General features: G+C 31.6%; 1 protein-coding gene and 1 pseudogene across 2 annotated transcripts in view; one reads left to right on the top strand and one right to left on the bottom strand.

Annotated features, from left to right (window-relative positions):
• LOC145267101 (E3 ubiquitin-protein transferase MAEA-like) overlaps positions 1–12,891 on the top strand; it is a 981,197-nt gene that overhangs the window by 903,494 nt on the left and 64,812 nt on the right. The window lies entirely within an intron of this gene.
• LOC145267405 (5S ribosomal RNA) lies at positions 3,079–3,195 on the bottom strand (annotated as a pseudogene).

Genomic DNA, 12,891 nt, shown 5'->3' with positions numbered 1-12,891 from the left:
CAAGAAACACTCGTCTAGCTGAAAACACTATCAATAATCCCCCCCACTCTTTATCTGTGCCTAAACCTAAACGTAGGTTCCATGAACAAAGCTTCTTTCTTAGAACTGCACGCCTGTGGAATTGTCTTCCGTTTTCCTGCTTTCCAGCTGACAACAATATGGTTGTGTTCAAGTCTAACGTAAACAAGTTTTTGATGAGCCGTTTCACATAAGTTAACATATTTGCCGAATTTTCATTACTAATGATTACTATATTGTCCAATTTCTACTGTATACTCTTTAACCCTTATCCTTGAGTGGCCTCTTGGCCTTGATAATGTGGTGATGCCTGTGTAAAAAAAAAAAAAAGGAAAAGGAGAAGGCTGAGGTAATGGCGAATATAAGTAGAAGGGGGTAGTAAGAAGAAAACTGCAAGGAAGAAATAAAAAGAAAAGATGAAAAGAAGTAGAAGCCAAAGAAGAATGAAAGAAAGAAGAAAAACAAAGAAAACAAGAATGAAATTACACGGTCTCATCATTAACCTAATGTTATATATATAATAATTGGGCTGAGTGGTGAATATAAATGCCAGCGTTTGATGAGTCAGTAATGGACGATTGTTTTATTAATTAGCGTCTTGATTTCGATTAGACAATTCTGAAGACACAACGAACTAGATCCGCTAATTTTTTTGCCGATTTGTTGGGTTTGTTAACAATTGGAAAAAAAAATTATTGGGAGGGGGAGATTGTCACTGTTATCAAGGGGAATAATTTTCACTGTTATCAAGGGAAATAGTTTTCACTGTTATCAACGGGAGTGGGTTTCACTGTTGTCAAGGGGAAAGGTTTTCACTGTTGTCAAGGGGAAAGGTTTTCACTGTTGTCAAGGGGAAAGGTTTTCACTGTTATCAAGGGGAATAGTTTTCACTGTTATCAAGGGGAATAGTTTTCACTGTTATCAAGGGGAATAGTTTTCACTGTTATCAAGGGGAATAGTTTTCACTGTTATCAAGGAGAATAGTTTTCACTGTTATCAACGGGAAAGGTTTTCACTGTTATCAAGGGGAATAGTTTTCACTGTTATCAAAGGGAATAGTTTTCACTGTTATCAAGGGGAATAGTTTTCACTGTTATCAAGGGGAATAGTTTTCACTGTTATCAAGGGGAATAGTTTTCACTGTTATCAAGAGGAATAGTTTTCACTGTTATCAAGGGGAATAGTTTTCACTGTTATCAAGGAGAATAGTTTTCACTGTTATCAACGGGAAAGGTTTTCACTGTTATCAAGGGGAATAGTTTTCACTGTTATCAAAGGGAATAGTTTTCACTGTTATCAAGGGGAATAGTTTTCACTGTTATCAAAGGGAATAGTTTTCACTGTTATCAAGGGGAATAGTTTTCACTGTTATCAAGGGGAATAGTTTTCACTGTTATCAAGGGGAATAGTTTTCACTGTTATCAAGGAGAATAGTTTTCACTGTTATCAAGGAGAATAGTTTTCACTGTTATCAAGGGGGGGTTAACTGTTAATAAGGTGAAAGGTTTTCACTGTTATCAAGGGAAAAAGTGTCACTATTATCAAGGAAAATCGGTTTCTACTCTACCGGACATTTAAAACCTTATACTTTGCCAACATCTGAAGGAAGACGTGCCAAGCTTTACCACCGCCATAGCACGTAAAAAGAAAAAACTGCTATTTCCTGATGAAGATTGTGTTATAAATCGAAATATCAAATTTAATTTTAATAAACAAATATGTTTGCTCATTGAATGAGATTCTGCACTTATTTGGCTTTAAGCTGTTAATTTTTTTAATTTTTTTTTTTTGTGTGTGTGTGTGTGTGTGTGTGTGTATATATATAAATATATATATAGAGAGAGAGAGAAAATATTTTGGTGGACAAGATTCAAGCAAGGGCGAACAGTTCGATTCAGTGAAATGCTGATCAAAAAAATAGCAACTTTGTGAGCACTTGTTTTGTAGTTTTAGAGTTTTAGCTGGACATAATACATCGACAACTGCTCTTATAACGAACCAGCAGGCTACCCGATATTGCCCGGGACAAAAGTGTAACTTATTTCTATTAAAACTTCTACCTCTCTATCTTTTTGTCTTTACGATTTTAATCTTCCCTCTACCTATACCCCCCTTTCTTTCTCCCGTGCATCCTATCTCTAACTGGACATATATACAGATAGATTATAGATTCGGCACTTCTGCATTACACGGGCGGCGCAATATATTTTGGTGCTTTTCACTAAACTGTCGTCTGGTGGCTTTGGTCTCCATTCACATTGTTTATTAATTTAAAAATTAAAACTTTATTTTGTTACAGTGACAATTTTATTTTAAAAAAAATGTTTCAAAAAATAATAAATAAAATAAATATTGTTTTAATTCGAAAAATGTTTCGTTTAAATTATTAAATTGTTGAGAAGAAAATCCAATTTTATTCAAAAAATGTTTTTGGGAAAAAATTCCAATGTTGCTTTAATTCCAAAATTGTTTTATTAAAATTATATTTTCTTACACAGACTTTTCAATAAATGTTTTTGCAATTATATATTCATACATTTTTATACAATAAATGTTTTTACAATTATATATTCATACATTTTTATACAATAAATGTTTTCGCTTTTAAATATTTTTGTGTTAAAACAAAAAAAAAACGTGTGTTTGTTATTTATTTACCCTGTTATTTGACCAAGAAGAAAGTTATTGCTCCCTAACAATGGCACCGTCCATATAATGCAGAAGTGCCATAGATTCCTCTAAAAATGAATCTGCATTTTCTTTCTGAATTCGTACATAACAACACTGAAAAACTAACCCCTACCCTGATGGAAACTGAGCCAGTTGATTCTCAGAGAATAAATAAGTTTTCTAAATTTTAGATATTATTCATCGGGGCAACAGGCTCCTTGAGTCTTTGACAGACCATGGATACCCACAAAGGGGTGCCTGTGCATAATAATTTTTGTGACAGGAGGTGCACAATCTCCAGCCACATACGAGTCGAGACTGTTAAATACCAGTGGCAAGTGAAGTGTGTGTACAGGATGACTGGAAACAAATACCGAGATAAGCAGAGAGCACATACGGCACCTAGAATTCCGAAATGGTCACCCATCTGGTACTAACCAGGCTCAACATTGTTTAACTTTGGCGATCTGACAAGAACCAGTGTGTCAACGTGATTATGCCGTATATAATATGAGGGCAACACCGATCAAAAAAACACAAACTTTGTAGGTCCTTGTTTTATTGTCTTTGACTTTTAGTCAGACTTACAAACATGCACACAGACAATTGCCCTTATATTATAGACTAACAGTGTTACACGGCGTTGCCCAGGGCCTTAAAAAAATAACTAGATGTTAAATAGTGTTAAGTTTGCCCCCCCTCCCCACCCAAAAATAGAAATTATCTTTTTTATGTAAAGGGTTGAAAGATAACGCTAAGATCTTCAGAGCACTACAAAAAGCGCATAAAAAAATTAAGGATTCCTCCAGAGCACTATTAAAACTAAGTTTCTCCTGCGCACTTTCTTTGGTTAAAAAAGATTCATAAAATAAGGTGTTAGAGCCTTTCAATTTGAAAAAAGAAAAATGCTGACTTATTTCCTGGTCTGCATGATAACATTAAAAATCGTAATTAATTCTTGATAACATTAAATGATACAGATGACCTTTTGACCCCCAAAGAATGAATCCTTTATTTATTTTTTTTTTTTTGTTTTTTTCGGGGTTACTCTTATTGCCCCCCCCCCCCCCTGACAAAAGAGAGATTGGACCTAGGAATTCAATCCCGTTTACACTTTTTTCAATAACCATGCCTTGGATTTTTTTTTTTGTTTAATTTTGCACTAACATTAGTCATGGTAAAAGTAAATTTTTGCTAGAATAGATTTTCCAGGATAACTCTGGTTGCCCCCCCCCTCCCGGGCCATTATAGGGGTAAAATTGCCTCCAGATCTTTTATCTGTTTGGTTGTTCGCACTTTTCTCAATAACCACTCTTTGAATTTTTTTTTTTTAATTTTACACAAACATTAGTCATGGGAAAAGTATTTTTTTTTATTCAGAACCTTTCAAATCCAATTTTTAACAACAATCACAGGCATAACTTGTCTCACTGCAGTCAACATTACCAATATACAACTTCATCATGATCGACATGCCAATGCCAAAGCCATCATTTCTTGCAATTACAAACTTACAACATTTGGTCTAAGTATTCCACCTGCGCGTGGCAAGTTTTCTTTCTTTATTCAATTCATCACAGTCATAACATAAATGCTTCTTGCAACCTTCAATGTATCAGTACAATGCGCACCAAGGAAAACAGTTTCTTTACGTAACATGCATTGCACAAGGTATGTTCCACCTTTACACCACTCACCTTCCTTGATATAGCAATCCTCTTCTATATATTGGCCACTCTCAAAATTCTCTTTCCAGATTTATTCACTTGTGAAGGGAGACCTCGCATGTTCGGCTTGTTAAAAAAAAAAAAAATACCAACTTTGTAAGTTGTTCTGTATTTTTTAAGTTTTAGCTGCACATACAAACACACAGACAACTGTGCTTTATACACTCGATTATTAGTTATGTAGAAAAAGTGTTCGCATATCTTTCCTGATTACGCTGGTAATTTGAGCCGCGTTGGACGGTCAAATAATCAATATTTCTGGTCATTTCTTCTGCTTCCATTTATTTGACCCCAACGTGAGCGGATGGAAAGCAGGTCCTTGTGGAGGAGGATGCTTATCCGTGTCATCTTCGAATTCGGCCGATGAATGAGAGGTTGGATTGTATCAGAAGTCGTGCGAGGTAAATATCTCGTCGACGTTCGGGGTTTCGTGAAATCGTGTTTCTTGAACAGGAAACAGATTCCGCGCGTGACACTTAATTGCTTCGAACAACTTTTCACCATTCGGGAAGATATTCTCACCACCCCGAAATTCATAAATCCCAACCGTTCTTATCCCCGCCCCCCTAAAAAAAAAAAAAAAAAAAAAAAACTATTTTTAACCGTGTGATGCTGTTGAGTCGTCTCCAAGCATATTTTATTAGCGCCATCACTATATTCAGCACTATCCCCCATAAATATAACAACTAATGCAATCACACACACACACACACACACACACACACACACACACACACACACACACACACACACACACACACACATATATGAGAAAGAAAATTAAAACTGAAAGTTGAACTTCACAATCAAAAGTTATTGTTCGACTGAATACTCCAAAAAAACATTTACAGTTTTAATTTTCTTTCTCTTATAATAAGCTCTACTCTCTATTGCGTATTGAGCTTTTTTATTCGGTTGGGATTAAATTGTCTATATATAAATACTGGTATTTATATTAGTTTGAAGTTTACCATTGCGTATATCAAGTAAACACTACATCCTTTTGATTTCATTACTTATATATATGTCAAGTTAAAGGTATTCAGGAGGCAAACTCATGTTATCAAGAGTGCTCATTTAAAATGAGCAACATATATTATTTTTATTTATATAGACAAATATTACTAATATTTATCTATATAAATAAACATGATATATATATATATATATATATATATATATATATATATATATATATATATTTAAAGTGATTGGTCTAAACATTTGAAATTTTCCATAAAGTGAACACCGACATAGGACAAGCTTTGTAATCGGGTTTTGGCCGAAAATTTGGTTGTCAAAGTTCAAAAGATTTGATTTTTGCGGTCTCTAGCAAATTATTCAGCCCATTTTGGATCCAAACATTTGATATTTTGCATAAAGGGTACTCAGACATGCAGCAAGCTTTTTAATCAGTTTTTGGGCGAAAATTTGCCAGGCAAAGGTCAAAGTTGAAAGAGTTGACCTTTGCAGACTCTAGCAAATTCTTCTGCCAATTTTGTGTCTGAACACTTGAAATTTTAGATGTAGGTTACTAGGACATTAGTCAAACTTTTTAATATATATATATATATATATATATATATATGCACATGAAGTCATGAACAGTACATAGGGTCCGAGGAAAGCCGGGCTGAACTGCTAGTATAATATATATTGTTTTTAAAATATAATTATCCACTAACACGTGTTTTGTCGTCTATGGCTCATCAGAGTGGCAACGAAACACGTGTTAATAGATAATTATATCTTAAAAACTATATATATATATATATATATATATATATATATATATATATATATATATATATATACCGCTCCCTAATTGGAGATACTAAGTTGGTAAAAGGGGAAATTATTCCCAGCTCGCATTTAGGTAAAAATGCACTTTGGAATAAATAATTGACTCCATTCAAAAAGTATCGCCAAACAAAAACAAATAAATAGTATATATTGTTCATTTATACAAACATTATTGGCTACATATGTGCATACTTGTTTCTGATGCAATTCCTTTAGAAAAGAAAAGTTCATTCTTTTATGTTGTCTTATTCGTGTGCTGAAAAAAAATTTCAAAATAACTTGAAACATTGTTTTGTTTTTCTAACGCGCTGATGAAGCCCTAGCTTGTGCAGGTTATAACTTGATGTCTTTATATGCTGCCAGCACTGGAGGCCGAAACAATTGAACGTACAGTTGTGAGCAATAAATGAAAAACTTTCCAAAAATGACTAAAGACAGTTGTATCTATCCCTATCAACGTGGTATCTTGATAGAAAAATATTTGTAGCTCTAGTATTGCACTATTGAGCTATCTAAATAAGAATATTTTATTTATATTTAATCATTGCCCCAAGTAGTTAAATTACATATAAACATTAACTTTATTTGTCTATTTATTTAATATATATATATATATATATATATATATATATATATATATGTTTATTCATACAAACATTATTAGCTACACATGTGCATACATGTTTCTGCTGCAATTTCTTCAGAAAAGCAGTAAACAATTATTCTTGTATACAAGGCCTTTCAGTTATTTTAAAAGAAATGGAAAATTAAATAAAGAAAAAGAAAGAACGAATCCTATTCTCCATTCAGCTCACCAACTATCTGTCTTATCCTTGAATGGATTTTAGCCTTGGTAAGTGAATGACTTATAAGTAAGAAAAAATAAAAGGGGAAACTTTGCTAAAATAAAATAGACATGCAGACACATTATCTCTGTTATAGTAAAATACATACACACAGATGTTGATGAAAGTCATTCAAGCCCAGTAATTTTTCTGTGTGGCAGGTGATTGTGGCGCTTCTCTTGTGAAGAAGTGGGGAAATAAACGAAGGGAAAAACAGAAGAATAGGAAATGGATGTTTAAATTTCAGAATAGATTAATTCTCATTCAGCGAGTTTCATCACCAAAAAAAAAAAAAATTCCTTCTTTACCAATATGTTCAGGTTTGTCTTCACACCTGCATGAGAAGTTTTGTCTGTCAAGCTGTCTATTGGTCTGTCACACTTTAGTTTGAAATTGCAGTGTCTTTGCTGAATAGACGTATCTTATTATAGTTGCGGCCGTGCATCTTCATCCATCAGTATGTTATTCAGTTTTAAATTTCGTTTATTTTTTTTTTTTTTACACAAGTATCACCACATTATCAAGGCCAAGAGGTCACTCAAGGATAAGGGTTAAAGAGTGTACAGTAGAAATTGGACAATATAGTAATCATTAGTAATGAAAAGTCGGTAAATTTGATAACTTATATGGAACGGCTCATCAAGAACTTATTTACGTTAGACTTGAACACAACCATATTGTAGTCAGCCTGTATTCTGTCGCGCTAAAATTTGAATGGGTGTTTTCGATAGTCTGTCAGGGTTAGTTAGAATTACCTAATACTACCAAATCTGAAGATATCGACTTCTTGACTTAAATATACCAAACATTGATGTTTTCCTCCTTTTCCAAGTTTAAAACAGATTTTTATTGCATGTCATTCTTCTGAAGTGTCCTCACGTCCAGATTGCATTTTTGAAATTCACCAGCTGTGGCAATCAGGCTTTAGTAGGGTGTATTCCAATTTCTGCTGTAGGTGTTCATTTGAATCTGAACTCATAAGAATTGGTTAGTCATCTCATAAGATGTATAGAAATAATATACTGAATTTTAAAGAGTCTATAACAATTTTAAATGCCTGCACACAACAACAACAAAAAAAGTTTGGAAATTTATTTAAGGCACCTTGTTAAGAAGTTGAACAATAACTAAAAAAAAATGTTATAAATAACCCTTTCTTTTTTTTTTTTTTTTTTTTAATCAATAAATTATAGAAACCCAGATAACCCTTTCTTTCTCATTTTTTTGTTTTAATCAATAAATTATAGAAACCCAGATAACCCTTTCTTTCTTTTTTTTTGTTGTTTTAATCAATAAATTATAGAAACCCAGATAACCCTTTCTTTCTTTCTTTTTTGTTTTAATCAATAAATTATAGAAACCCAGATAACCCTTTCTTTCTCATTTTTTTTGTTTTAATCAATAAATTATAGAAACCCAGATAACCCTTTCTTTCTTTTTTTTGTTGTTTTAATCAATAAATTATAGAAACCCAGATAACCCTTTCTTTCTTTCTTTTTTGTTTTAATCAATAAATTATAGAAACCCAGATAACCCTTTCTTTCTCATTTTTTTTGTTTTAATCAATAAATTATAGAAACCCAGATAACCCTTTCTTTCTCATTTTTTTTTTGTTTTAATCAATAAATTATAGAAACCTAGATAACCCTTTCTTTCTTTCTTTTTTGTTTTAATCAATAAATTATAGAAACCCAGATAACCCTTTCTTTCTCATTTTTTTTGTTTTAATCAATAAATTATAGAAACCCAGATAACCCTTTCTTTCTTTCTTTTTTGTTTTAATCAATAAATTATAGAAACCCAGATAACCCTTTCTTTCTCATTTTTTTTGTTTTAATCAATAAATTACAGAAACCCAGATAACCCTTTCTTTCTCATTTTTTTTGTTTTAATCAATAAATTATAGAAACCCAGATAACCCTTTCTTTCTCATTTTTTTTGTTTTAATCAATAAATTATAGAAACCCAGATAACCCTTTCTTTCTCATTTTTTTTGTTTTAATCAATAAATTATAGAAACCCAGATAACCCTTTCTTTCTCATTTTTTTTTGTTTTAATCAATAAATTATAGAAACCCAGATAACCCTTTCTTTCTCATTTTTTTTGTTTTAATCAATAAATTATAGAAACCCAGATAACCCTTTCTTTCTCATTTTTTTTTGTTTTAATCAATAAATTATAGAAACCCAGATAACCCTTTCTTTCTTTTTTATTTTTTTGTTTTCAATAAATTATAGAAACCTAGATAACCCTTTCTTTCTTATTTTTTTTTTTTTGTTTTAGTCAATAAATTATAGAAAGCCAAATGACCCTTTTTTTTTTTTTTTTTTTCAACAATAAATTATTTTTGACTAAGTTCTTTCTCGTTGGAGATATAAAATCCCTCGTGGATAGTATTCCGTAGAGATTTTAGTCACAGTTGGTTGAATGAAATGAAAGAGAAATTTCTCAGAAAATCGAAGTCGATTATCAATACCTGGTAATTCCAAGCAAATGGGTCACTCGGATTGTTGTTGTGTCGGATTACGTTTTACCAAAAATCGTTCTCCTTTTTCATCCTAATGACTTGTCGGGTCAAGTTGAAGGAGCACCATTCACCAATGCTACAAGTCCGTCAAATCACATTAAAGTACTTTGTCTTGTCGGATGTTCAAAGACTCAAACCGTGGCTTCTTACTTTCGGTGGCCGTGCTCAAACAGTATTTACACCGACAATTCCCTGGCTTCTTACTTTCGGTGGCCGTGCTCAAACAGTATTTACACCGACAATTCCCTGTATCTATTTTAGATACAGGGAATTGTCGGTGTAAATACTGTTTGAGCACGGCCACCGAAAGTAAGAAGCCACGGTTTGAGTCTTTGAACATCCGACAAGATTATTTTATATCATAGACTGGCAGAGGAGCTGTCGTTGCCCGGGATTGAATGATGATCGACGAATGTTTCACACTCCCATATTTTTATTGTCCTCGAAACCGTTAAATTCGCCCCCCCCCCTTTTTTTTTCATTTTTTTTCTTTCTCTCCAATCAAATCGATTGCTTGTCTGCTCTAGTCGGGGACACGCCGCGGTGCGCTGGGAGTAAGCTTCACATGCCTCCTGTTATTTTTATAAAATAATAATAAAAATAATAATAATTTTATTATTATTATTTTTATTATTTATTTATTATTAGTATTATTAATTTTATTATTATTATTATTATTATTATTATTATTATTATTATTATTATTATTATTTTTATTATATATTTAATGGCTTCAATTAAAATTTAAAATGAAAAAGTCAAGTATCATAGTGCAGTTTCGAGCGTACTCCTGTCACATCAAAGAACCTACTGTTGATTTTATATGTCGAGCCTTTCGGCTTGTGTGATAATAAAATTTCTCACACACCCTTCTGATGTTAGGTTTTGTGATAAATTTGGTCAAAATAGTATGTTTCTTTTTTAATTGGATTATTTCGACTATCGATATTTATCGAAGACATTTCGGATACAAAATCTGTCTAAGAACACTGCCAGGCACATAAAATACCTTTGTGTGAAATTTTATAAAAATTGGTCCAGCCGTTTTCGAGTCCATAAGGAACGAACTTACAGACACACACACACACACGCACACACACACACACACATACACACACACACACACACACACACACACACACACACACACACACACACACACATAAAGTTCCTTTTATATAATAGAGAGAGAAATAGGAATAGAAATTGTTATTTTGGCGCGGGGTGGGTGGGGGTGTCGGACAAGATGAATTGTCTTTGTTTACTAGAGTTTCATTTCGTTTGTTTTATTATTTATTTATTTATTTATTATGGCGGGGGTTGGAGTGAATAGGAGTTGGAAAGTATTTATTTGGTAAAAACAACAAAAAAAAAACCCAAAAAAAACTATGTTTTCATTTTTTTTTTTTTTTTTTTCTTTCTTCGAACTAATTAGAGTCTATTTTGCCAGGAGCGTTATCAGGTCTCAGAAATACAAGTTGATTTTTTTATTTTATTTATTTATTTATTTATTTATTTATTATTATTATTATTATTATTATTATTATTATTATTATTATTATTATTATTATTATTATTATTATTATTATGTTTACATTTTCAATCTTTTAAGATGGAGGCGAAAAGTTAGGACGAGATTTTGTAGTCGATAAATGGAGTTTTCAGATTTAAAAAAAAACATTTTGGGGGGTTAATTCTAATAAATTACAATGGTAGCTTCCAAATTATGTCGTCGAAATTACCTAGATATTACTGAATTATTAAAAAAAAAAAACTTTAATCGTGTTAGCAGGTGAACAATTGCCGCCATCTTGTTTAAATTAAAACGGAAAACTACCTCCCTTTTGAACTCTCCTGTGTCTTACGATCATTTTCATCAAATACTTTTTTTTTTCTTTAATAAATAATTTTCTACCTTATCGATTTTCGTAATTTTTGGATATAATCATCTAAAAAATACGAAGATTACGTAGATATATTATTTTAACAAAAACCAAAAATGTCGTTTGAAAAGTTTTTCAAGAACAGCCTGTTTTTTATTCAATAAGTCTGACGAAAGGCTGTTCTTGAGAAATTTTTCAAACGACATAATGTTTGGATTTGTCCGAATAGCCTTGAAACAATTGTAACTAACGATGAAATACACTTTTTGTTGCTATCAACCCATTCTTTGAAGTCTTGGTTTTTGTTAAAATAATATATGAATGCTCAATTATGAAATATGATAATTTTTGTAGCTTGTAGTTTAAGTCATCTCTTTTTGGCTTAAAATTTATTGGTATATGAACGATTGCTGAATTATATAAACCCAGAAAAATTCGTAATACTACAAATAAGACTGTGTGTGTGTGTGTGTGTGTGTGTGTTAGTGATGGGACGATTCCGATACAATTACTGATTCCGGTTCCGATTCTTTATAAATCTCTAAATTATTTAACTATAAAGTTATTTCCCCCGATTTTCTGTAAAAAAAAAAAAAAAAAAAAAAAAAACACGTTAAATATGCAGATATTTTCGAAAATGTCAAAACACACTTGTGAAGAATGATCCATCGATTTTAGCTTTGCTGGTATTTTAAAATCAATAAATATTTATTATTTTATCATTATTACCAGCAATGGAATATTTTGTTTTAAACAAAATCAAATAAAAAAGACAATGGAAAGAATCGATTTAGCATCGGAAAATAGGCACTAATTTTTTCGATTCTGATGCCGATGCCCCCAGATTTGTCGACTTTTCCGATTCCTAATTCCGATAAATCATCCCAACATAAATTCGTATTCCTGTCTGTTTTTTTTTTCTTCTTTTTTGTTTTCACAATTCGATTAATATATACAAAAGGTCCATTGCCTTAATACTTCATCATTCCTATATATATTATTATTCTTGCAAAATAGACGATTAAGAGATGACCTCATTTACCTTAAGGGAAATCGATTTATTAAATAGCGGTGTGTTACTTATTGTTTATAATGAGAGGATTGTTTTAAGTGTTCTATTTAAGTTTATTATTTAAATTTGATTTATATTGATAACATATTTGATTTAATTTATTTTTACCAACATCGATTTTTTTTTTATAAACCTATTTCAGTTGTTTAAGTTTGGAGTTATTTCCCTTCTTTTTGCTTTTGTTTTCTTTTTCGGCTGATAATCAAACAAAAGTAAATCACACAAACTTTCAAGCATTATTTTTGGAATCAGTTCAAATAAAATAATTTCCGTGATTTCGCAATCCAGTGGATTTTTATTTTAAAATAAACAAACAATCCAATTCAACTACGATTGTTTATTTAA

Source organism: Euprymna scolopes, chromosome 42 (assembly GCF_053919585.1).
Source record: "Euprymna scolopes isolate OS-2025 chromosome 42, ASM5391958v1, whole genome shotgun sequence".
Lineage (NCBI taxonomy): Eukaryota > Metazoa > Mollusca > Cephalopoda > Sepiida > Sepiolidae > Euprymna > Euprymna scolopes.
The sequence above is the reverse complement of the archived record's forward strand: the minus strand, read 5'-3'. Positions and strand labels throughout refer to the sequence as shown.